At 34.2% G+C, this 6,987-nt stretch overlaps 1 long non-coding RNA gene across 1 annotated transcript; it reads left to right on the top strand.

Annotated features, from left to right (window-relative positions):
• Window positions 1-1,506: 1,506 nt before the first annotated feature.
• Window positions 1,507-6,643, top strand: LOC116647326. The gene is made up of 4 exons (XR_004302326.1): window positions 1,507-1,605; window positions 2,316-2,409; window positions 5,140-5,185; window positions 6,558-6,643. It is a non-coding gene; the product is annotated as an uncharacterized LOC116647326 (long non-coding RNA).
• Window positions 6,644-6,987: the final 344 nt, after the last annotated feature.

Here is a 6,987-nt window from a genome sequence, read left to right as displayed (position 1 = left end):
AGGTGAAATTATTCCAGTAGGATAAAACCCCTTCCACCTCACAAACACAAATAAATTTTATGATACAATGGTCAGCTTTCTAGGAAAACATTATTTATAAAAATTGACTAAAGGAGACATATAAAACAGATACAAATGTAAATATAGAAAAACTTGAAAATATGGTACATGACTCATTCCTTCAAAAGTCACCAAATAAAAATGATTTCAACAGAAACATATCAAATAGGTAATGTCTGTCATCAAAATTCTTTTGAATCCTTAAAAAGATGAACCAATTAAAAAATTACACAATGTTGGGGTAATCTTGATGCACAATGTTCACAAGGAGAGCACAAAGAAGAAAATTATAGGACTGTGTTTTCCAGTTGTGCAATCTACTCAACCAGAACCATTAGAAGGTTTATTTATTTATTTATTTAAAGCTTTTATTTATTTATTTGAGACACAGAGAAAGAAAGGAAGTGAGCACAAGCAGGGGGAGGGGCAGAGAGAGAAGGAGAAGCAGACTCCCCATTGAGCAGGGAGCCCGACCCGATGTGGGGCTTGATTCCAGGACCCTGAGATCATGACCTGAGCCGAAGGTAGATGCTTAACCAACTGAGCCACCCAGGCGCCCTGGAAGGTTTATTTTTGAAATCATTTTCCTAGACTTTAACTCACTTCTGCCAAATAGAATCTTTGAGATGAGCAAGAGTGAATAGGTGGGCATGTATGAGGCTAAGGAAGCTATGCTCTTTTAATAAGCTTGCTATGTGATTCTGATGCATATGTACTAAATTTTAGAAGCACTGCCCTAAACTAATGTAAGTAATAAAGATAGCAATATGTAATCTATAAAATGTAAACAACAACAGAACAAATACAGAATAGTAACAGCTCTGAAAGAATAAAAACATAAATAATGATTATCTGTGGACAGTACTTTGGGGAATTCCCAAAGAACTCCAAGAAATAATCCATGCTTTGCTTGGGTACAATATTAATATATTCCATATTGTTATTATTAGCCAGTCCTAAGTTGATACTTGGAAAATATATTTTTACACCGGAATTTTATTTACTCATATTGATTGTAATTTAATATGACTTTCCTGCATTTCAACAAATTGAGTTTATATAAGGGAGAAAAAAAATATTGGCATTGTAGACTTTATGCAGATAGGATTTTTTCATTCCCATTTTTTAGAACTAGAATCAATAGTGATCTATGTAAATTGAATTAAGTCAATTCTGTAGCAGAGGAATAACCAATATGATGTTTAAATGCCTCTACCAGCTCCAGTTTTAAAGTTTTCTCATTATGCTTAAAGTTTTACCAGCAAATGAGAGTATATATTATTGATTGGATTGTATTTTTTTCATAATGAAATGGAGCATTCTATATTCTCAAGTGCTATATAAAGTACCTTGAAATAACTATGGTGACTATTTCCCTGATCAAAAATTTTTCAAATTCTGCTTATGTGTCTCCAATGCAGATTTTATGTACAGAGATGTTAGTATACTTTGATGATTCAAGACCAGGGCTGCAGCTGCTATAAGAAGAATTGATGATGTTCTCTGAACTATCTGGGATGTGCCCTTTCCACCAACTGGACATAAGTTCGTTGTATTCACTTTTCTTATTACCCCATCATTCTTTGTTAATTGTTAAGCATATTTTAGTGAAATATTTACATGCTTTTCTAATAGACTTGCATATAGTTTCCTCTCCCCCCCTCCCCGCACCTAGCACATTCTAGTAAATACAACATGTTACTACATGTTAAGTGAATAGAATCACTCTAGATAACCTAGTTTGTGAATTGTCACCTTGACAATAAGGGCTGAAGAAACTTGTAAATTGAGGAGGGTTGGAGGGAGTGTTTGTTTGCTCTAAAATCACAAAGATGTTTAAATTATTATAAAGGGTAAAACAAGTGGGCAGTATCATTTTGACTAGACACATTGTTTCCCAGGATCACAATTTCTCAGAGAAATGATTATGTTGGCAAATTATAAATAATAAAATGAGGACATTAAAGATGGTAAATGAAGGAATAGGTACTGCCTTGGGAAATAGAGGCTGATTCCTCTATTTTGGGGAGAGGCAGTGGGTGGGACAGAGATAAAACTGACAAAGTCAAGTCAGATTGCTCTAATGGGCATGACTTGCTATTATCCTTATGAGCAGAGACAAAATTATTGTCTGGATATTGGTGAAAGGTTTTAGAGAAAGTCTTTTGAATACACATGTGCTTCCTCTTGATTACACTGGGCTGAGTATGTTTACATGTGTAATTCTCTTTCCCTCTTTCAAATATCCAACACAGTCTTCATCCCAAGTGCCATGAAGCCACCAAGAGAGCCAAATATCAACACACCCAGTGAGGACTGACTAACCAACCAGTCTCATCTAGTAATATGGTAGGTGATGTAAAGCATCAGAATTGTATGTATGGTATCATTTAAGTCAATAAATTAAAAGTAGTCAGGAAGGTATAAATTACTATAAGATAGGCATTTTGTATATTTTTTTTCTGATTCTTAGAATGCTAAAAAGTAAATTATTTTTTAAATTATACACACACACACACACACACACACATATATGCTCAGAGAAGTTAAGTAACCTGCTTAAGGTCACACAGACAGTAGTGGTAGATTTCAAATTCATATCTGTTTTTTCACCAATGTCTATGTGTGTTCCATTCCTCTACACTGGTCACTACTTGAAGTGAATTATTCCATCAATAATATATTTAGTATTCAAGTTTCATGGTAATTAATAAACTTATCAAGTGTCTGCAATATCATTTAATTTTAACATAACTTCTATATATTTCAGCATCTGAAATGAACTTTCACAGAGTTATTAGCAGTTACTTGAAGCAATGCATTCCAAAATATATACTAGATTGCTCATAATTCAAACTAATGTTTTCCATTAAAAAAACCATTACAAGTAATGTAAAGAGCCAACATTGGTCGTTCAAAGCTAACATGCATGAATTGCATAAATATAAACATAAGACCACTATCAGATGGAGAATGAAATCTTTGTGAATATAATTGAAGCATAGAGCAATGTTCAGAACCCATTTGATCTTACAAGTCATTCCATTTCATGATTTTCCTAATGCTTTCACCACATGCCTGTAGTTAATAACACATACGACACAATCCTGATTTTTCAAAGAAATCCCTTTCTATCTATACTGCTAACCCGAAATCTTGAAAATTAGGATTAGGATTAAACTTCTATTCACACATGTGATAATGCGAATGCTTTTTTTTCTCGGGTTCCCATATATGTCTAGGCAATAAACCAATTGAGCTGGGGGAGATATATGAGATTGGTTATCAAAAAAGAATGATCCCTAGGATTTCTGGTTTCAAGAAAAATTTTGAATTTGTTTTAATCATCTGTTTTTCTGGTTATAATTATAATTATATTGTTTATAAAATTTAAAAAAGAAAACAAAAATTTATAATCTATTCCCCAAAATAATAATTTTCCATGTGATGTTTTCCCTCGTGCATATCTATGTGCAACGCCACTTTTAAAGATAATATGCAATACCAGTGTTCCAAAAACTTTCTCTTAAATTATGAGAGATTAAATGATGGGCTTAGATCTCAGAGTCAGTGGAGATGGACCTCAGATTTCTGGTTTAACCATGTATGTTGATGGTAGTATCGCTTACCTGGAAGGGGAAGACTGAACTGAATTATGAAAACAGGTTCTAGAGTGGAAATATAGATATCAAGTGAGGTAAGAGGAATGTAGTAGGAAATAGAGGAGAAATATGTTGAAGATGTAAGTTTGGTACCTCTCTGCATTTGGATGACATTAAAGTGTGAAAAAATGAATGATATTAATTTGGGCAAGAATGTAGAGAAAAGAAGTGAAGTTGGCAAAAGAAATTGAGAATGATGTCTGGGTGAAAAAGAAATACAGAAGACAGTATTTTCGTAGAAGCAAAGAAAGGAGTATTTCAAGAAGGAAAAAAAAAAAAGTCCAAAGCCTTTGGAATGTCGATGATTGCTCATGTGAAGGAGAGCAGTCAGATCAGATGAGATTTTTTTTTTTGTACTTCTTTTTTTTTTTTTAATTTTAAATAATATATAATGTATTACTTGTTTCAGGGGCACAGGTCTGTGATTCATCGGTCTTACACAATACACAGATCAGATGAGATTTAACAACATAGCGATTGTAATCACACACAGGTCCAGTGAACGGATGAGCAATTTTAGTTGTAACCATATTATAAAAACTAGATAACCTGAAACATTCTCCCTATATCGCCTAGGAAGGGAAAGCCTTCAGCTCTTGGTGGGTGGGCGTGAGTGCTGGCTGCGTGCGGCAGGGGGCTCAGACTGGGGTGTGTGTAGCTGCCTAGTCTCTCTGCAGCCTTATCAGCTGCGGTTAGAGCTGGTGAAGATTGCAGGGATGGATCTTTTCTCCTGTGGGGAAATTCATGGCTTAGGGGCTTCCTCTGACACCTGCTCAGGGGCACACTCGCGGTGGCCCCGTGGCTAATGCCCGGGCATCTGCGGAGTGGCCATGGAACCAGGGTCTAAAGTGTGGGTGTCCCTGGAGCAGGCGCAGTGCCCGTCTGGAGCACCCATGCGCATGGAGCTGCGGTGGCTCGGGGGATCCAGGTAGACGCTCTCACTGCAGAGGTGGCCCGTGACTTAGGCACGAGCACCCAGGAGTGGCTGTGGAGCCTGAGTGCGTAGAGTATGCATGTCCCTCTCAGGATTCTTAAGAATACTTAAGATTCTTAAGATCAGATCTGTAAAATTTATTTGTTATTTAAGGTAACATATGTACCAATTTTGAGAACTAGGAAGAATAAGGAGGCCATTATTGTGTCTTCAAACGATTTGATTTCATTTGCCATAACCTTGTTTAGAATTTTTGTATCCATAGTCATGGATTTTCTGTGATTTTCTTTATTCTTACTGTTCTTGTCTGATTCTGAAATCAAGTTTACATTGGCGTCATGCAACAAGTTAGGCAATTTTCTCTCTATTAAATGGATGATGTGTAAATTGAAATGATGTTTCTTGAAAGTAGAAACTCCTTGTAAAATTGCCTGGATGAGATGTTACCTTTGTGAAAATATTTTTAACTTTCTGTATCTTCAGGCTTTATATGCATTCTGCCTTTACAGTTCTTCTTCATTCAGTTTCAGTAAGTAAAATTTTTCTGGGCATTCATACATTAGATCTAATTTTTGGAACTTAAGTATAAAGGTTGTTCACGGTGGTAACTTATCTTTCTAATTATTGTGTATTTCTAGTTATGTGCCCTTTCTCATTTATTTATTTTTTTATTTATTTATGCTTCTCTTCTTTTATTCTTAATGAATTTTGCTACTGTTTCCCTTATTTTGTTAGTCTTTCAAATAGCCACTTTTTAACTTTGTTGATTCCATTATACATCTTTATTTTTTTGTTTTATTCAACTTTGCTCATATCTTTAATATGTCTTTACTTTTGATTTCTGTGTGTATATTCTGTATTTTCCCTCACATTCCAGTCCAGATATTTAACTTAACTAATTTTTCAGTCTGTGTTCTCTTTTAATATAGAAATTGAATGCTATGAATTTCCCTCTATATTATGCTTCATTGCGTATCATGATTATTTAACTTATCTGAAAATGACAACCCTTTATTTTTAAAAGATAGTTTTGCTAGATACAGAATTTCAGGTTGATGATGACTTGCTCTCAAACTTTGAAAACTGGATTCCATTGTCTACTTGTTTCTTTTTTGCTATCAAGAAATCAGTTGTCAGTGTCATTGTCATTGCTTTATTGATCTGATTTTCTGTTATTTATCGCTCTTCCTCTTTGGCTTCAGAGTTAGATCTTCTCTTTGTCTTTGGTGCTTTGCACTTTTAATGGAATATTTTTTGGAATTTTTTTCCATTTATTTTGCTTATGTATACTGTAATTTTCTTATATTTGTTTATCTTTGATAAATGTACGTCATTAGTTTAAAACAAAAAGCTCAACATCTTTTCATTTATTACTTCTCTATTATGTTTTGGGACTTCATAATGGTGATAAGAATTTTATTCTGCACATTTTACATTTATTTTTATATTTTATGTTGTCTAGACTCTCTGGTGCATTTTGGGTATTCATTATTTGTGGTCTAGTTAACTAGTTCTCTTTTTAGCTTAACTTATGTGTTTTTAACCCATCCATTTAGTTTTCTTACTAAAAATCATATTCCTTTCAAAAATTGGGTTTGATTATTTTTCACACATCTTCAGTCATTTATTATAGACCCTGGCTGCTTTACCAATTTTGGTATTTCTTCTCTTATTTTAAATTATCCTGAATTCATTTATTTCATATTTTAAACCAAAATCAGTTGTATCCTATATCCATTTGTATCCTAAATCAGTTTATTTTCCTGTTGAATCTCGTTCACATTGGCTTGTTTCCTTGTTTTTTTGTTTCTGTTTTTTAATTGTTAATGAAAATTTGGTTCCTTGAACTCATGGGAATTCCTACAGCCTAAATAATGCTCTCATCCCTTTGCTTCTTCCAGGATCTACAGTGTTGCTACTAAAGTGGGGGCCATTTTAGAGACCATTGGGTCTCCCTTAGGTTACTGGAGAAGAAAGAGTTTTAAATAAAGTCCTCCATTTTGCCACTGACTTACAGCTCAGTCTTTGGATAGCAGTATGTATTCTATAAATATTTTCCCTAACTTTTGCATGGTTTGCACTTGTTTCCTGCTCAGATACCATTCCCCGATCCTTTTTTGGAAGGCGAATTAATAATTTCCTTTACTTCCTGCAAGCCATAATATGTAATAAAATTCTGCTTCCTGTAGGGTCTAATTCCACATTTGAAGTGAAAGAGCCTTTCATAGTGTTTCATCTACCATGCATTCAGAAGTGCAAGATTTTTTTTTTAAGTTTTTTTTTTTTTTATTTGTTTATTTGACAGAGAGAGCACAAGAAGGCAGAGTAGCA

Source organism: Phoca vitulina, unplaced genomic scaffold, assembly GCF_004348235.1.
Source record: "Phoca vitulina isolate PV1807 unplaced genomic scaffold, GSC_HSeal_1.0 scaffold40, whole genome shotgun sequence".
NCBI lineage: Eukaryota > Metazoa > Chordata > Mammalia > Carnivora > Phocidae > Phoca > Phoca vitulina.
This window is presented reverse-complemented; position numbering and strand designations above follow the sequence as displayed.